The sequence below is a fragment of the Balaenoptera ricei genome, chromosome 4 (genome assembly GCF_028023285.1).
Source record: "Balaenoptera ricei isolate mBalRic1 chromosome 4, mBalRic1.hap2, whole genome shotgun sequence".
Lineage (NCBI taxonomy): Eukaryota > Metazoa > Chordata > Mammalia > Artiodactyla > Balaenopteridae > Balaenoptera > Balaenoptera ricei.
This window is the reverse complement of record NC_082642.1, coordinates 15,539,030-15,559,313: the sequence shown is the minus strand read 5'-3', so window position 1 is coordinate 15,559,313 and position 20,284 is coordinate 15,539,030. Positions and strand designations below refer to the sequence as shown.

Here is a 20,284-nt window from a genome sequence, read left to right as displayed (position 1 = left end):
ATAACCAAAATTTTTAACTTTTAATGGCTTTAAAGTGACAAGAGACGAGGCCTTGGGAATGACATGAAGTGAAGAGTTGGAATTAAGGCCCCCACTCCCTTTCTTTTTTTTTTTCCCATCCCGTTTCAAACATTCCCAGTGAAAGGATGGACTAGGGAAGGGTAAGGAAATCAACCACCAGCAAAGACAAGACAAGAAAATGTCTCTATCTAGCTCTGGAAACTAGGGGAAAAAGAGGTCTCCTAAAAATCCTCAGATTCAGATATCATAATGATCTCCAATTAAAAAAAAAAAAAATTCATCCAGACACAGTAAAACACTAAAAATAAAGAGATCTTAAGAACAAGCAGGGGGCTTCCCCGGTGGCACAGTGGTTCAGAATTTGCCTGCCAATGCAGGGGACACGGGTTCAAGCCCTGGTCTGGGAAGATCCCACATGTCGCGGAGCAACTGGGCCCGTGAGCCACAACTACTGAGCCTGCGCGTCTGGAGCCTGTGCTCCGCAACAAGAGAGGCCACGATAGTGAGAGGCCCGCGCACCGCGATGAAGAGTGGCCCCCCGCTTGCCGCAACTAGAGAAAGCCCTCACACAGAAACGAAGACCCAACACAGCCAAAAATAAATAAATAAATAAATAAATAAATAAATAAATAAATAAATAAATAAAAGATTGTCACATTGGGTTTAAAATAAATAAAATGGAGAACAAAATCCAACTGCTCTTTGCAGTATCTAACACATACCTCCACAGAAAGTAATAGAATTAAAAAAAGACAATGTGACTCTATAAACAGACAAATGGTCTTTATAGTAAGAGCATTATAGAGGATAAAGAGGATATAACGATTAAAGGTTCTTTTCAGCAAGAAGACACAAATATTCTAAATTTGAATGTATTTTATAACAGTTCACAAGTGTATAAAGAAAAAAAAAGACAAATTTACAAGGAGAAACTGAGAAATCTACAATTATAAAGGAGATTTTAACATACACCTCTCAGTAATGATGAGTTGAACAGACAAAATAAGAAAGTCAGTAAGGGTATACACAAAATTTCATCAACACAATTAGTAAGTGTGGTCTAAGAGACATATGTACCAACCTGCCCCCAAAATGGGAGAATACACATTTTTTTCCAAAGAATTCTCTTCAAAACAATGCCTCATTTGATGAGGTCAGTATAACCTTTACAACAAAGCCAGATAATAGGAACAATATGTTAAACTACAGTCGGGTTTAACTTACGTACAGCAACAAAATCAATACAGAAAAACACAAAAATCAATAAACACTAGGAGGGTTACAATGGTAAAGAAAGTCCAATAGTAGGAAAGACTAAATACTTAATAATAAATTACAAGAAATGTATAAAAACTTGTATGAGGGAACCGAAAACATATGTCTACACAAAAGCCTGCACACGAATGTTCATAGCAACATTATTATAATTAGCCAAAAAGCGTAAACAAACCCAATGTCTACCAACTGATGAATGGATAAATAAAAAGGGCTATATCTCTACGACGGAATGCGTATTATTTGGCAATAAAAAGGGAGATGAGGTATTGTTACATGTTACAGTATGCATAAACCTAGAAAATATTACACTAAGTGAAAGAAGGCAGCCACAGAATGCCACGTTTAAAGATGATTTAGATATTACACATGAATAGTTCATTTACATGAACTATTCAGAGGAGGCACATCCAAAGAAACATAAAGTAAATTAGTAGTTGCCCAGGGCTGGAGGGAGAAGGGAATGAGGAGTGACTGCTAATGGGCACAGGTTTCTCTTCAGGGTACTGGGAATGTTCTGGAATTAGGTGGTGGTGATGGCTGCATATATCTGTGAATATACCAAAACCCACCAAATCATATACTTTAAAAGGTGAATTTTATGATAATTATAATGCAATAAAGCTTTAAAAAAAAAAAAAACGAGGAAATTTTTCAGTACTCCTAAAGAAGATTTGAACAATGGAAAGACATACCCTGTTCTTGGATAAGACAATTGAACATTATAAGGATATAAATTATCCCTAAGTTAATTTATAAATTCAATGTAATCCCAATAAAAATACTAACAACCCATTTTATAGAGTTAGACAGGTTGACATTAAAGTTGACATAGAGGGACTTTCCTGGTGGCACAGTGGTTAAGAATCCGCCTGCCAATGCAGGGGACACAGGTTTGAGCCCTGGTCCGGGAAGATCCCACGTGCCGCGGAGCAACTAAGCCCATGAGCCACAACTACTGAGCCTGTGTGCCACAACTACTGAAGCCTGCGTGCCTAGAACCCGTGCTCCACAACAACAGAAGCCTCCGCAACAAAGAGTAGCCCCTGTGAGCCACGACTAGAGAAAGCCCGCGCGCTGCAACGAAGACCCAACGCAGCCAAATAAATAAATAAGTAAATAATTTTTTAAAAATTAAAAAAAATAAAGTTGACATAGAAAACAAACATGCAAGAATAACTAGGAGAGTACTGGAAAAGAAAGAAAAACTATGAATGGAAAATAACCTTACCAGATATTAAAATATGCTATACAGCCTCTATAATTAAAACATTGTGGTACAGATGCACAAATAGGCCAGTAGACCAGTGGACAGAATAGAAAGTACAGAATTAGACCTAAATACATATGGAAATTTAGTACATGACAAAGTTGGCATCCCCAATCATTGGGTAAAGATGGACGCTTTTCAGATTTTTTAAAAACTGTGGTAAAATATACGTAACATAAAATTTACTATCTTAACCATTTTTCGGTTTAGAGTTCAGCAGCATCAAGTACATTCACACTGAAGTATAACCAACCTCCAGATCTCTTTCCATCTTGAAAGACTGAAACTACATAATCATTAAACAACAGCTCCATATTCACCCCTCCCCCTAGCCCTTGACAACCACCATTCTACTTTGTCTCTATGAGTCTGACTGCTCTAAGTACCTCATATAAATGGAATCACACAGTATTTGTCTTTTTGTGACTGGCTTATTTCACTTAGCATCAAGTTCCCAGGGTTCATCCATGTTATAGCATGTGTAAGAATTTTCTTCCTTTTTAAGGTTAAACAATATTCCACTGTATGTATATACTACATTTTGCTAATCCATTCATCTATTGATGGACACGTGGGTTGTTGCTTCTATCTTCTATAAACATGGGTGTAAACATGAGTGTACAAATATCTCTTTGAGGCTCTGCTTTCGATTCTTTTGAGTATATATCCAGAAGTGGAATTGCTGGATCACATGGTAATTCTACTTTGAATTTTCTGAGGAACTTCTATACTGTTTTCAACACTGGCTGTACCATTTTATAAATTTTACCACCAACAGTGTAAGGGTTTCAATTTCTCCACCAACCAAGGTTCCAATTCTCACCAACACTTGTTATTTTCTGTTTTTTGGGTTGTTGTTTTTTTTATAGGCGTCATCCTAATAGGTATGAGGTGGTATCTCACTGCAGTTTTGACTTGCATTTCCCTAATGATTAGTGTATGTTAAACATCTTTTCAGGTGCTTTTTGGCCATTTGTATATCTTCTTTGGAGAAATGTCTATTCAAGTCTTTTGCCAATTTTTTTTTTGGCTGCGTTGGGTCTTCGTTGCCGCATGCGGGCTTCCTCTAGTTGCGGCGAGCGGGGGCTACTCCTCGTTGCAGTGCCTGGGTTTCTCATTGCTGTCACTTCTCTTGTTGCGGAGCACGGGCTCTAGGCGCGTTAGAGTGGCACTTCAGTAGTTGTGGCACTTGGGCCCTAGGGTGCGTGGGCTTCAGTAGTTGTGGCACAGGCTCAGTGGTTGTGGCTCTCGGGCTCTAGAGCTCAGGCTCAGAAGTTGTGGCACATGCGCTTAGTTGCTCCATGGCATGTGGGATCTTCCCGGACCAGGGATCAAACCCATGTCCCCTGCACTGGCAGGCGGATTCTTAAGCACTGCACCACCAGGGAAGTCCTTTTGCCAATTTTTGAATCAGGCTGTTTGGGTTCTGTAGAGGTTCTTTATATATTCTAGATATTAACCCCTTATGAGACATATGATTTTCAAATATTTTCTCCCATACCATAGGCTGCCTTTCACTCTTAATGGTGTCTTTTGATGCACAGACATTTTTAATTCTGATGTAGTCCAATTTACCTGTTTTTACTTTTGTTACCTGTGCTTTTGGTATCATGTCCAAGAAATCACTGCCAAATCCAAAATCATAAAGATTCTTACCTATGTTTTCTTCTAAGAATTTAATACTTTTAGCTCTTAAGTTTAGGTCTTTGATTCATTTTGAGTTAATTGTTATATATGGTATAAAGGCCCAATTTTATTTTTTTTTTCACATGGATATCCAGTTTCCCCAACATCATTTGTTGAAAAGACCACCCTTTCCCCATTGAATGGTCTTGGCACCCTTGTCAAAAATAACTTGCCCATATATCCAAGGGTTTATTCTGGGCTGTTATATTCCACTGATTTATATGTCTGTCTTTATGCTAGTACCACATTGCTTGATTACTGTAGCTTTGTAATAAGTAGTGAAATTGGGAAGTCTGAGTCCTCCAGCTTTATTCCCTTTCAGGATTATTTTGGCTATGTGAGGTCCCTTGAAATTCTATATGAATTTTAGAATGGATTTTTCTGTTTCTGTTAAAAAAAAAGAAATTGGGATATTGATAAAGATTGCACTGAATCGGTACATCACTTTGTGTGGTACTGACATTTTAGCAATATTAAGTCTTCCAGTCTAGGAACACAAGTTGTCTATTTATTTGTGTCTTCTTTAATTTCAGCAACGTTTTGTAATTCCATGTACCAGTGTTTTGCCTCCTTGATTAAGTTTATTCCTAAAGTATTTTATTCTTTTTTCTTTTTCATGCTATCCTGAATGGAATTGTTTTCTTAATTTCCCCTTTGGATTGTTCACTACGTTAGTGTGTAAAAATGCAACCGATTCTTTTGTGTTGATTTTTTTTTTTTTTTTTTTTTTAAAACTGAATTTCGTGTTTTTTTTTTTTTTTTTTTTTAAAGAAATTCACGTTCTTATTTATTTATTTATTTTATTGATTGATTGATTGCTGTGTTGGGTCTTCGTTTCTGTGCGAGGGCCTTCCCCAGTTGCGGCAAGCGGGGACCACTCTTCATCGCGTTGCGCGGGCCTCTCACTGTCGCGGCTCTCTTGTTGCGGAGCACAGGCTCCAGACACGCAGGCTCAGCAATTGTGGCTCACGGGCCCAGTTGCTCCGTGGCATGTGGGATCTTCCCAGACCAGGGCTCGAACCCGTGTCCCCTGCATTGGCAGGCAGATTCTCAACCACTGCGCCACCAGGGAAGCCCTGTGTTGATTTTTTTATCCTGCAACTTTGCTGAATTTGTTCATTAATTCTAATAGGTTTGGGTATGTAGAATCTTTAGGGTTTTCTACATATAAAGATCATATTGTCTGCCAATGGAGAAAATTTTGCTTCTTCCTTTCCAATTCAGATGTCTTTTACTTCTTTTTCCTGACTAATTGCTCCAGTTAGGACTTCCAGTACTATGTTAAATAGAAGTGGTGACTGCAGACATCCTTGTCTTGTTCCTGAACTTGAAGAAAAGCTTTCAGTCTTTCACAACTCAGTGTGATGTTAGCTGTGGGCTTCTCCTATAGGGCCTTTGTACATGTTGAGGTAGTTCCTTCTATTCCTAGTTTGCTGAGTGTTTTTATCATAAAGGGTGTCGAATTTCATCAAATACTTTTTGGTATCAACTGAAAAGATGAACTTTTTAATAAATGGTGCTGGGCAGTCATTTTGAAAAACATAAAATTAGATCCATATCTCACACCATACACACAAATAAACTCCAAAAGGATTAGAGATCAAGATTTAAAAAATGAAAGTGGGCATCCATCAACTTAACCAAGGTAAACAAGGGTAACTAAGGTAAATATCACCAAAGATAAAACATATTGACATGACGAACCCCTTGATGAGCTCTGTGAAAGAAAGATACATCATTTTTTGTGGTATTTTTACTAAAAAGGCATAACCATACTCCAATCATGAGACAACATTGGACAAAGTCAAATAAAGGATATTCTGGAAAATATAAGATCGGTACTCTTCAAAAGTGTCAAGGTCATGTAACAAAGAAAAACTGAAGGCTGTTAGAGAATAGAGAATATTAAGGAGAAACAACTAAATGCAATGTGGGAGCCTAGACAGGATCCTGGAACAGAAAAATGTCATTACAGAAAAAAATGATGAAATTCAAATTAAGGTCTGTAGTTTAGTTAATAATATTGTCCTGATGTTAGTTTCTTGCTCCTGATAATTATGGAACGGTTATGAAAAGGTTAACATTAGGAAGTTGTATCTTTCCTGCAAGTCAAAAATTAGTTTAAGTAAAAAAGTTTAAAAAAAAGAAATACAGCAATAATTATACCGCTAAGAGTGATAACCATCAAAATAACTAAAAGCAGATATGGTTAAAGGTAGTTTTACTAATTCATGCTGTTAGAAATCAAGATAGTTCCCCTTGGGGAAGAGGTGTTCATGACTGGAAAGGGACAGTAGGGTGCTGTTAATTGTCTGTTTCTGGATCTAGGGTGCTAGTTACACTGATGTGTTATTTAGTTAGTGAAAATTTGTCCAATTTTAGATACCTATCATCTTTCATTAAAAAAGCATTTTTTAAAAACATAGTTTTACCTCTGGATAGTGGGATGAAAAATATGAAGAAGACTCTTCTTTCAGAATATTTTAAATTGGTAACTACCAAATATTAATACAAGAAGTCAGAAAGGCAAGCATGAGACCCTAAGGCCAGACGAATCCAGAAAGCACAACTGGTCTGCTTTATTTCGCCATCCTCAGCAACTGATCTCCTATATTCCTCTTGAGAAAAAGTGGGATTTGTGCAAGATAACCAAGAGCTAAGACTAAGGGTAGATATAACAGGGAGTATCTTCAAGGGAACTATCAGACACAACAAGATTCACACAGTAAGCACTAGATAATGTAAACTGTGAGAGAGCTTCTGATATTGGACATAAAAATTTTACCAAACACACACTGGTTACTTAAGATAGATGTAGATTCAATGTGAAAAATTCATCAAAGTTGCTAGTAGTCGCAACGTGAAAAAATGCTTCATATTGTTACAGAAAGCCTAAAAAATAACTAGATGGTGAGCTGAGAATTACTCTACCCTTGAGATAATTAGGATGATAAAAAACAGTCAGAAAAAGTTTTACACAAATTACTAAGTCAAATGAATGTCATAGTTCCCTGTTTCCACTCAAGGTCAATCTGAGTCAAAGTGTTTCTTTCCAGGGTGAGTACTGGAGTGAATTTTACACAAACAGGAAGAGGTATTAAATAAGTCAGAGGCTTTTGACCCTAAGATAGATACCTAACTAGACAGATAGATAGACAGACAGCCAGTCTGAGCTCTATGCTACAGTTGATCAGAATGCTTCAATATATACCTAGAGTTAAACGTGAAGAGAAAAAAAAAAAAATCCTTCTGTACAATATTTTCTACTTTGATGAAACGATATGTACTATCATTCTTATTTTCAAGATCAGCTCGGTGCTTTGTGACCACCTAGAGGGGTGGGGTAGGGAGGGTGGGAGGGAGGGAGACAAAAGAGGGAAGAGATATGGGGACATATGTATATGTATAGCTGATTCACTTTGTTATAAAGCAGAAACTAACACACCATTGTAAAGCAATTATATGCCAATAAAGATGTTAAAAAAAAACAAAACACATTCCTTGTTGCATATTCAGTTCACCAGGCATATCCACACCCCTGGTGATAACAGCATCATTACCCACCACTTTTTCTGACTATGAAATACACGCGCTCCTGCTCTGTGACGAACAATAAACACCGCCCCTATTATTTGCTATTATATTTTTATTCTTCTTACTTTTCAGAACACTTTTAGCCTTTTTCTCTTCTTTCATCACAACTTCAAGATTTTACATCATTTCATAATACCCAACTTTTTTTCTTTTAGCCCATACATATTTAATTTTTAAACAAGTCAAAAGGACACGTACATTTAACATAGGCATTAAAATAAATTAAAAATTTATGTTACAAAGGAGTTAGGTTAACGTCTTATCTAAGCATGTACTTGTTTCTATTCACAGTAAACCAGTCAGTGTAACAGATTCACACAGCTCATAATCAGGATTTAACCAATTAACTGAAATACAGCTGAAATGAAGATATCACAACATCATACAGAAATGGTCTATTTTTAAATTATAGTAAACAGTGACGCTAGAGAAAGGATGATCGATCAATCAAAAACGGTGGCTAATTTTCAAATCACTTACTTATATTTGGATCAATTCACAATGCTCTAGGAAAAACAGAAACTATACTGGCAAGACTCAACTAAGAAGAACCTATAAAGATGTCTGGGTTCTTGCATTAATGTTGAAGGCCTAGGTATTTTATTTTATTATTATTATTATTATTTTTGCAGAGCATTTATTTATTTATTTATTTATTTATTTAGCTGGGTGATCAGAGTGACTTTTTTTTTTTTAATTGAAGTAGAGTTGATTTACAAGATTGTGCTAATATCTGCTGTACAGCCAAATACGGAAGAAAAGGCCTAAACACTTCAGTGAGGCAATACAGTGGAGTGGCTAGCACGACAGTCAGATTCATGTTTGAGCCCCAGCTCTGCCGTCACTATCTTTCTAATCCCAGTAAAGCAATTTATGTCCTCACCTATAAAATGAAAAACAGTTAAACCTATCTCACACACAGCTGGGCAGGACTACATGAGGTCCTCATCACATTGTCAGTGTTTGCAAAGCAAGCCATTAAAATTCATAATGAATACAAAGCTTTCAGATTTTGGATCTTAATTTTCTCACTTAATCCTAGAAAATATGTTGTGGTCTTTTACATTTTGTAGGTTATGAAAGAACAGCCTTGTAAACAGGATTTCACTTTTTTTCAATGAGCTGCTTATATTAGAATCTCTTATTTTCTTTACTTACTATGATCTCTCTCATTTCACTTGAAATTACTTTGTTATTGGGAAGAAGGGTTTTGTAGGTAGTGACCCCTTTCTAAAAAGTCTTTTCCTTAGCATTAGTTTCACATGCTTTTGCTTAGTATTTCAGTTTCTTGAAATTTATTCCTATTTTATGTCACTTATATCAAGAGAAGAAATTCAATTGTCTTGAACATTTCCCCCAGAGTGTAACTTCAATTAGCCTACAAAATTAATAACTCGGAACAGATCTTAGAGTTGTAGTATCTAATAGTCCAGATTATCCCAAGAATACTGCTGGATCTGATATATAATAACAGTAAAAGAAAATAATTTGACTTGGGAAGAGGGAATACTTAAAGTTCTTTCAGAAAGAGCTCATTTATAAGAAATATTTAGCTGCTTTTACATTGTAATTAACTAGTTTACTAATTAAGTTAGCAAGTATTTGCTCAAATTTTAAGGTCAGTGGAAGAAGTTACAGTGTTTCTCACAAAGATTTTCACTGTATGTTTCTTAGAATGTCTCCACAGGTAATATATTCTGCTACCTTTGAACACTGATGTGTTCAACTTAAAAATATATAATCACGGGGCTTCCCTGGTGGCGCAGTGGTTAAGAATCTGCCTGCCAATGCAGGGGACATGGGTTCAAGCCCAGGAAGATCCCACATGCCAAGGACCAACTAAGCCCATGCACCACAACTATTGAGCCCATGCGCCACAACTATTGAGCCCATGCGCCACAACTACTGAAGCCCTCGCGCCTAGAGCCTGTGCTCCACAACTAGAGAAGCCACCGCAATGAGAAGCCCATGCACCGCAATGGAGAGTAACCCCTGCTCTCCACAACTAGAGAAAGCCCACGTACAGCAACGAAGACCCAACACAGCCAAAAATAAATAAATTAAAAAAAAAACATAATCACTATGCTCACAAAATGTTCCTACTTGTAAAGACTTTGTAGCTTAAAATGTATCAATTAGTGCAGAATCATTTATCTAACAGTTTTTCCAAACTTTCTTTAGCCTAGAAATCATTTTATTGACTGCTATTCGTTAGTTGCATATGTTCTTTCTTTTCTTCCAGTTTTATTGAGATACAGCTGTCAAAAGCACTGCAAAAGTTTCGGTGGACGGCATGATAATTTATCTACATACATCATGAAGGGATTATCACAATAAGCCTAGTGAATATCCAACATCTCATACAGATACAAAACTAAAGAACCAGAAAAATATTGTTCTCCTGTGATGACAGCTCTTAGAATTTCCTCTCTTAACAACTTCCATTCATAACATAGAGCAGTGTTCATAATATTTATCATGGTGTACATTACACCCCCAGTTTTTATTTTTGGCCCACCATGCAGCATGTGGGATCTTAGTTCCCAGGGATCGAACCGCACCCCTTGCAGTGGAAGCATGGAGTCTTTTTTTTTTTTTAATAAATTTATTTATTTATTTATTTTTGGTTGCGTTGGTCTTTGTTGCTGCACATGGGCTTTCTCTAGTTGTGGCGAGCGGGGGCTACTCTTCATGGCGGTGCGCGGGCTTCTCACTGCGGTGGCTTCTCTTGTTGCGAAGCACGGGCTCTAGGTGCGCGGGCTTCAGTAGTTGTGGCACACGGGCTCAGGAGTTGTGGCTCGTTGGCTCTGGAGAGCAGGCTTCAGTAGTTGTGGTGCACGGGCTTAGTTGCTCAGTGGCATGTGGGATCTTCCCGGCCCAGGGATCGAACCCGTGTCCCCTGCATTGGCAGGCGGACTCTTAACCACTGTGCCACCAGGGAAGTCCCAGCACGGAGTCTTAACCACTGGATCGCCAGGGAGGTCCCACAAACTCATTCTTTAATAACAACATACTTGGCTCTTTTCAAAGTAAAATGGAATCTGTTACATAAACTTATTATGCTTTTGAGTATTAAAAAAAAAAAAAAGAAAGAAACATTTCTCTTCTCCAAATACTTTCCCCTATTCTATCTTTTCCTGCACTTAGAATTCTTCAAGGGCTGAGGCTATGTCATGCTCCTCTGTCAGCTCAGTGGCTCACACAGTACCTGTAACATAGTAAGCACTCCATATCTGTCAGCTGAGTGACTCACACACTGACCAGCTGGTGAGGAAGCACCATTGCTCCATGCCTACTATCTGGCTGATGGTTCATATCATCTCTAAGAACAAGTAAGGTAAAAAATAAAGAGGGTGGGGGAGGCTTGAATTTAAAAGGCTAGTAAACAGAAAACAGAATAAGGGAGTTGGAAAGTAGTCAAAAATTAAAATCTAATTAGATCATTAAACATTTTTCCAGTGGGGAAGAAAAGACTTTAAAGAAATACATGCATTTTAAAAACAGGGACTTCCCTGGTGGTGCAGTGGCTAAGAATCCGCCTGCCAATGCAGGGGACACGGGTTCGAGACCTGGTCTGGGAACATCCCGCATGCAGAGCAACTAAGCCCGAGCGCCACAACTACTGAGCCTGTGCTCTAGAGCCTGCGAGCCACAACTACTGAGCCCACGCGCCACAACAACTGAAGCCCGCGGCACCTAGAGCCCGTGCTCCGCAACAAGAGGAGCCACTGCAATGAGAAGCCCGCGCACTGCAACGAAAAGCGGCCCCCACTCGCCACAACTAGAGAAAGCCCACGCGCGGCAACAAAGACCCAACGCAGCCAAAACTTAATTAATTAATTAATTAATTTAAAGAAAAAACATGAAGGACTTCTCTAGTGGTCCAGTTGGTTAAGACTCCACTTTTCCACTGCAGAGGGCACAGGTCTGGGAACTAACATCCTGCATGCTGTGCGGTCCAGCAAAAAACAAAACAAAACAAAAAAGATGATTCTGGCTGCAGTGCTTAAGGATTAGAGACAGAAAGAGATCAAAGAAGGAAGGTCAAAAGGAAGCTATTATTGTAGAGAAAAGGAATGGAGGCCCAGACTATGGTAACAACAGTAGGAATGGCGAGAAATGGACATGGATTACCTTTTTGCTTCAGGTATCTCTATCAGGGTTAAATGAGCATTGGTATCTTGCACAAAATGGGCAATTAATAAATTTAATCAATGAATTAATGGAAACCAAAGCTCAATATGGATGAGAAGATTCTAAAGAGAGTTCCTAACTGCTCTAAGGAAACCTTCAACAAGGTATATCACTTCTGATGAAATGTCCATGCAGCTGCTAGGGAAAGGGGATCCTGCCAACTATTGATCACTGAAGTTAAATGTAACTCTAGACAAGATTTTAGAGTCTTTACTGAGAGAAGTCTATGAACACAGAAAAAGCAATAACCAACCTATGCTCCTGGAAATCAGTATAGTTTCATTAAGGACCAGTAATGACAGATTAATGCTCTTTTATTTTTTTTGACAGATTAAACAGATAGGATTTTTTAAAATGAAGTATAGGGCTTCCCTGGTGGCGCAGTGGTTGAGAATCTGCCTGTCAATGCAGGAGACACGGGTTCGAGCCCTGGTCTGGGAGGATCCCACATGCCGCAGAGCAGCTGGGCCCGTGAGCCACAACTACTGAGCCTGCGCATTTGGAGCCTGTGCTCTGCAACAGGAGAGGCCGGGACAGTGAGAGGTCTGCGCACCGCAATGAAAAGTGGCCCCCGCTCGCCGCAACTAGGGGGAGCCCTGGCACACAAACGAAGACCCAACACTGCCAAAAATAAATAAATTAATTAATTAAAAAAAAAAAAAGAAAAAAAAAAAAGGAAAAGAATAGCTTTATAAAAAAAAAAAAAATGAAGTATATAAAGTTACCTGGGTTTTAGGAAGGCAATTGTTAAAGTTCCTTATATTTTCCTTGTGAAAACCTAGAAGTATTTGAGGTAGATAATGATAAATTAGCTGGATTTCTAATTAGCTGAACAACTTGAATCAAAGAATTAACAGGTTTTTAAAAATCAACATTATGAGGTCTCTAGCAGGGTAAGAGCTCTGCTCCTAGGCCCATCTAGTCAACATTTTAATAATATTTGCATGAAGGCTATGTCAGCATTATCAAAATTATAGTTTATCAAATCTATGGATAAACAAATAAGCTTTTTTATTGAATGACCAAATCAAGACTTTTTCTTTTTTTTAAAGTCAACATACTGGAACCAATCTGACAAGATAAAATTTAATCGGGATAAATATGAAGTCCTACCAAAAAATATTCTATTAAAGAACTGGGAGAGCATGGACAAAACAACTCAAGAATGTTAGGTGACTACAAAATCAATAATGGTTAATGCACATAGCACTTAAATGCCAGGGACTATTCTAAGTGCTTTACATATATGCATTCTTTTATTCCTTAGAAGAACCCTATCAGATAGGTACTATGATAAACCCCATTTTACAGATGAGAAAACTGAGGCCCCAAAATGTTTACATAATTTACTCAAGGTCACCCAGCTGATAAACTGTAGAACCAGGATTTAAACCCAGGCAGGCCAGCCCCAGAGTTCGCCTTCTTGACAGGACATTATTGTAAATTAACAGTGCCGCGTGGTTGCCAAAGAAGCAAGTCTACCCTTAATCTTAAATCAGAGCGGTAATTTACGGTCTTCTCTACTGGTTAATATCTAATTATGGGTACTACACTTTTAAGAAGAATATGGATAAACTGACACAAACCCACAGATGAGCCATAAGTATTTTGAGGAGGTGCAAATCGAAACAACAAAATCATTAGAGGAGGTTAAAGACTGAGAATATTCTGTTTAGAAAAGAAAATAATCAGGAGAATATAGGAAGTATCTTCAAATATTTGAAAACCCACTACAGAGGGGACAGAACTAGAACCAGTGAAGATATAACTTCTAGTTCAGTAAAAGAAATAAGTTTATAAAAATTAGAGTTGTCCAAATATCTTTGCCTCAGAAACTATGAATCTTCTCTCCAGAAAAATATACAAATGCATATAAAATTTCCAAGGGTTCACAAATCTACTTTTAATTGTATTCATGCCCCATCCCTAGAATCATTTATCCCAGATTAAAACGGAAAAGATTCAAGTATGAAGAGGCAAATATATTTAATAATCTTTAAAACTGATTACAGCTTAAAACTTTATGATCTAAAAAACACTGAACTTCATGCTTTCTAATTTCCTCTAAGACACATTAAGATACATGTTACAATAAGTGTTTAAAATATGATGACAAGTTCAGAAAAAAAGTGAAATCAAGTTTGCCAAGCAACAATGGAAACTGACTATAAGTAAGTTCTGACTGTAAGTAATAATGGCTTACTACTTCATCTTTAAAAGAAACATACCTAAGTTTAAAGATTAAAAAATGAGGTGCTAACATACTACTCAATATCTAATATTTAATGCCCAAATTAGAAAGTTTCCCCCTCTGCCTTTAAGACTTCATGTTAAACTCTCCCTTCTCATCTTTTAGTCCTGGTTAATTGTTAAGGTTGACAAACTAAGAAACAATGGGCTAGAAGTCAGAACACTAGGTTCTACTTCACTATCTTTGCCATGAATTTAATTTTGGCTTAGTCTGTTTCCTCACCACATTCTAAGAACTTTCATATACCTAAATAGGCTTTAAAAATGGTGAAGTGCAATGTAAATATATGACTCATGCATTATGCATAAAACATAAAATATCAACAGCAAGAAAACAAAGCTAGTCTTTCTATAATGCTAAAAAAAAAAAAAGCAAATGTATATTCACATTTCAATTCCTAATTACAAAAAGCAATCTTTGAATCCTTCAGGTTGTGTTTTAATGTATAATTTCCATCCACAAATGCTTTCCATATTAAGGAACATATCTGCGCACCCAATTTCAAGTTGTATTGAGGGGACATAGTTCACAGTTAAGAATTCTGGCGGCAAGGGAAAAACTTGAAGGTGCCAGTTGATCGACACATTTCCAAGAGTTGGGGGGAAAGGTACATGATCACAAAATGGTAACGTGAAGTATTAAACACTTGAAAAATTCTGTTTTCCCTCTTAATTAAACCACTAGACATAAAGAGAACTCAAAAATAAGAGTTTAATAAGTCTTGGGCCTTTATTAATTATAAGCACCACATTGCTGAAACTGCAACTGTACTGTCAGAACAGGGCTACAGACACCATGTCTGCCATGAGACTAGACTCTAGTTCCAGGCACAAGATGTTCTAATACATAACAAATGCATCAAGAGCCAGCACAGAAGTGTGACAGAATCCGGGGTCTAGGCATTTGATTTTTCTCCGGGTGCTACTTGAGAATGGACACTGCCATTAAAGATTTATTACAGTAACAGGATAGTGATAAAGCTTTAGCTAAATTATAGGCCAACTAATGAAATGGAAAAGCAACATGCAATATCAGATCAACTAAATTATTTTCTGTATAATTTTGTACAGAGGTAGGGTTATGATTACACCGTAGACAGGACAGATGAATAACCTCAACTATATCTATTAGGTAAAGATGATTTCAAGTCATTAAGAGAAAAGAAAAGTGGCCCAGAAAAAAATTAGGCTATAGAAGTCAAATGAAGAAACACAACACTAAGATTTGGGGGAGAAAGGGGAAGGAAGGGAATGAGCTAGTGACTTACTAAAAAGAGAGCAAAGAAGTGGGAGAGGGAGTCTGAGCCCTCAGAGCCAGAATGAGGAAAAGTATTCAAAGGCTCCAAGGGAGCTTCAGCAGTGAATACAGAAAGGGACGACCCTGTAACTGTTTCAACGTAAAAAGAGGAGCAACACGGGGAACTTTTCTAAACCATCATTCACGGGAGTCAATTAAATGCCTAACTCATGCAGGGCAGGGCAATTAATAGGAGGTGAGCTTTGTTCCAAATGGTTACTCCGATTAGTCCATTTCCTCCTGGCAACACCCTCAATAGGTGGATACTATTTTACAGATGAAGAAACTGAGACCACACAACGCCAGGTCACAGAGACTGGTACCAGAGACTGAGCACTCATCCTCCTAGGTGCACTGTCTCCCTACAAGAGCCTACAAAAATCTTTACCCTCTTCTGTGGAGAGAGACCTTGGCTCTCCGGAATTTCTCAAAGGAGTCTGGGCCCCAAAAGTGACCCTCTACTTGACAGAAAAGTTCCCTTATAGAGGCTACGAGGCTCTTCCAAGTGCACGAGGCTTTGGAACTCTGAAATACACCAGGTAGAGATGGAAAACCAGACTCAGAAGCCATGCTTCTCCCCTGAAGATACCGAGAAAGTAGAAAGCAGCCCTTCCTCTCTTCCACGAGGCATGACTCAGGGACGGTGCCTCCCCCAATTTGCTCTGTGTGTCTGTGTGTGGCTGGGGCGGTGGGGGGGCGGGGGGGGAGGGGCGGTCTCCGCTTTCCGACTCTCTTCCCCAGACACTCAAGGGTTACTCGGCCAGGCCTGGAAGAATGCGTGGGAATAAACAGACGGGACTCGGGGTGACAAGGGGCCCGGAGGCGCAGGGAGGGGAACCTGCCCAGGAACACGCCGGGCCGGGTCCGGAGGCCCTAGGCACGGAGCCCGCGCCCGCACCCTGAACCTTACCGCCGCTTGGCTGCAGAGAACGAGGCGACCGCGCAGGGCTGTTCTTCGAGCCTGGGGCGCGTCTTCGGGCACCGCCGCTCCAGTGGTGCCCGCGGCTGGCGGCGGCCGGGTCCCGGCCGACTCACACGCGGGGCAGGCTGGGCGATCCGCGGCCTGCCCAGTCGAGGCCCTGGAGTTCGAGGCCCCGGGACGCCGACCGCGCGCGCGCCCCTGAGCCTGCCCAAAGAGGAAGGGTCAGGGCGCGCCCGCGCCCGCGCACCGAGCAGCGCCGGCGGCTGCAGCCGAGACCGCTGGCGGCTCCGTCCGCCCTCGCCCGGCCCAGCCACTGCCCCGCTTCCCCCGCGCGAGCTTTGGCGGCGGAGCAGCACGGTGAGCGCCGATTGGTCCTCGGGATGAATGACGTAAGGCGCCTCTCCCCACGGATTGGCCAGGCCTGCGGTGCGTGCGAGGAGTAAACAAACCCCGCCCCGAGGCTTCCCAAAGAGAGGAGGGGGCCGCGAGGTAGAGGAGCGGGGAGTCAGGCGCTCTGCCGGGTCCCTGGGTTGTCCACTGGAGGTTCTCAGTGGGTCCCCCGCAGGGATCTCGCCAACGCGGCTCCCCAGCCGCCTCCGGGACAGGCTACAGGCCTGAGGCCTAAAATTTATAGACACACCCTTCCCCGCCCCTTCCCCCGGCTTGGGTGGGAATCTTGACTTTTCCATCCACCCCCATCCCCCCCGGCCCCAAGCAGGAAAACCCCCATCTCTCTTAGAAAAGGAGGAACTAGGTCATCCCTAGTTCCCAATCACAACTCCGTCCCCAGTCACTTGATGGGTCACCTCCGGGGCAGCAGCATGGAGGGGCATGGGGACGAGGGATTGAGGCCACGTGTGGGGACGAGTATGCGGTAAATTATTCAGACAGGGGTTAGAGACCGCTGGGCATGTGGCTTCTTCGGTACACAGGCAAGTAAGATCCAAACCAGGCCAGGTCACCATGTCACGTGGAAGCTGAAGAGAAAATCGCGGCTCCCATCCCCCAAATACCTGTCCATTTAGTTCAGTATGAATACACTTTTCTGCCTATCTGAAAACCATGTGTGAGCTTACATTTTAGTGGGGTGGGAAGGACAATATGCAAAAGAAATAAGCAAAATATAAGCTGTGTTACATGCTGGGACATGCTTTGGGGGAAATATGTAGCAGAGAAGGTGTTTGAAGGATGGCTTGTCTTAAATACTGAGTGTCAGTGAAGGCAGCAGGAAAGGCGCCATTTAAATAAATACCTAAAGGAACTGGGGGAGGTGAGAAAGCACCTTTGGACCTTTCTCTGGGGTGGAGTGGAGAGATAATTTCTGCATAATTGTACGTAGATAAAGTCCTAGGTGGTCAAGAATGCCGAATGCAGTCTCCTTGGACTCATTCTAAAATGCAAAAACCCGAATGGAGTCATTACCCTGCATTTTTCAATAACAAATCAATAAGATTTATTTAGTTTCCACAGAAATTTTGTGAAGGTTTCAACTTAAATACTTTTCAAACATCGTAAGCACAAAGATACAAAAATGAGCAAAACAGACAAAACCTCCATCCTCAAGGAGCTCAGTCTAGCAGGAGAGATGGATTGTTAACCACCTCAGGTCAAAGTGTAAACTGTCCAAGTAGAAGTAGATGCAGAGCTGTGCTTGGGCTAATGGGGGAGGGAGAAGCAGTGGATGTTATTAAGGAACTGTACCTCGGAATCTCTTTATCTATGAAGACAACTCAGTGCTAAATTTTGGAGTAAGGCTATGGCAATCAGGGATTCTCTAACCTCTTTGTAAATTTTCAAGGTGAGAGTCGGAAGATAATATTAAGTTAAACCACATGAAATTGTTAATATTTGGCAATTTTCATATGACTCGTAGAGTTAACATGAGGATTTTGCTATGTAATACATATAGTAAGTGTTCAGTAAATGATGGCGATTATTATGATCATTTGATAATAGTGCTTTTGAAAAGAATGATTTAAAAGTCAATGTTTCGGGGCTTCCCTGGTGGCGCAGTGGTTGAGAATCTGCCTGCCAATGCAGAGGACACGGGTTCGAGCCCTGGTCTTGGAAGATCCCACATGCCACGGAGCGACTAGGCCCGTGAGCCACAACTACTGAGCCTGCGTGTCTGGAGCCTGTGCTCCGCAACAAGAGAGGCCGCGATAGTGAGAGGCCCGCGCACCGCGATGAAGAGTGGCCCCCACTTGCCGCAGCTAGAGAAAGCCCTCGCACAGAAATGAAGACCCAACACAGCCAAAAATAAATAAATAAATAAATTTAAAAGTCAATGTTTCATAATACCTTCCAACACCATGAAGTAAAATGGGCAGTGCAAATTTCAAATTTTCCATATACTGGTTTGATCTAGCTGTGAATTTCCATGACCTAATCAGGGTATGCTGTAAAAGACACGAAATGCTAGTTTCACAGCAGGCCAAGAAATTCAGAATAAGGAACAGGTTGGTTTTCAAGCCAAAAACTGAAAATTCCCCAGAACAGAATAAATTGTCAAGTTGCTTCAGGGAGGAAAATTCATGTAAATCAATTTTTCATTCCCACTCACAGTTCCAATTTAGCAATTTGCACAACAGTCAGCTTTCTCTCTTCCTTCTCATTTCCCCATTAAAAGATCTGATTTCCTTTGAAAAGGAAAATAAAGCTTCCACTATCTCCAAAGCAAGAGAGTAGATGTTTGAAACACGACAGAACACTTACTGATTTGGCAAACACTTATTAAGCACTTATTGTATGCCACCAACAGTGCAAGGCATTGGAAATACACACATAAATGTCCAAAGAGCTTCGTTCATGGGTGTTCCTCGTGCTTAGAACAATCCCCCAGTTCATCCACACCTCATCTACACATGCCTTCTCATCTAAGCTGAAACAACACTCTCTCCAGAAAAGCTTCCTCTGTCTCCCCATCTCCAGCTCTTTGCCCATAAAATTGTTTGTCTTTCTAACGTTCATCAAACTTGTGATTACTCATTTAGTACCTGTATCCTGTTAGACTGTAAGCTCCCTGCGATTCGGATCTATGCCATTCTATTCACTACATTATCCTCGGTGCTTGAGGGAAGCTCAGTAAGTTTTTATTGAATGGATGAGAGTGCCACAGCCTAGCACGTTGGAAAGAGGAGACGAGCATAATAAAGTCTCTAGTTGTATATGCGGGGCAACAAACAGACGGCCATGAAAGAGACAGATCTGCTAGAGTTAAACCTGAGGAATTTCCCTGTGCTGCCCCTCTCCTGAGGCTGGATGCTGCTTTCTAGAGGCGTAGCTATAGGGCTCCTGGACCGGTGTCTCTCAAACTTTAATGTGCCCAGGAATCACTTAGAGATCTTATTAAAATTCAGACTCTAGATCAGCAGGTCTGAGGTACCCCACCTCAGAGTGGGGTAGAGTCTACATTTCCAACAAACTCCCAACTGGTGCTGGTGCTGCTTCACCAACACCACAGTTTGAGTGACAAGGACCTTAGTGACACCTTTTTACCATTCCCCAAAACCCGTAGTTGTCTAGACTTTTGTAGTTGCAGATGACTTTTTTTAAAAATACATTTATTATTTATTTATTTATTTATTTTATTTATTTATTTTTGGCTGCGTTGGGTCTTCGTTGCTGCACGCGGGCTTTCTCTAGTTGCGGCGAGCAGGGGCTACTCTTCGCTGTGGTGCGTGGGCTTCTCATTGCGGTGGCTTCTCTTGTTGCGGAGCACGGGCTTTAGCCGTGCAGGCTTCAGTAGTTGTGACACGCGGGCTCAGTAGTTGTG

General features: G+C 40.4%; 1 protein-coding gene across 7 annotated transcripts in view; it reads right to left on the bottom strand.

The window, feature by feature from the left end:
- The window catches only part of TFDP2 (transcription factor Dp-2), a 173,222-nt gene extending 156,395 nt beyond the window's left edge, over positions 1-16,827 (bottom strand). For 3 of the 7 annotated variants that reach the window (XM_059920180.1, XM_059920182.1, XM_059920183.1), the window contains exon 1: positions 16,498-16,587. The gene's annotated coding sequence lies outside the window, so the exon portion shown is untranslated. Of the gene's footprint in view, positions 1-16,497 lie in introns of all 7 variants that reach the window. The other 4 variants (XM_059920189.1, XM_059920187.1, XM_059920188.1 and 1 more) reach the window with 4 other exon arrangements.
- Between the last annotated feature and the right edge of the window lie 3,457 nt (positions 16,828-20,284).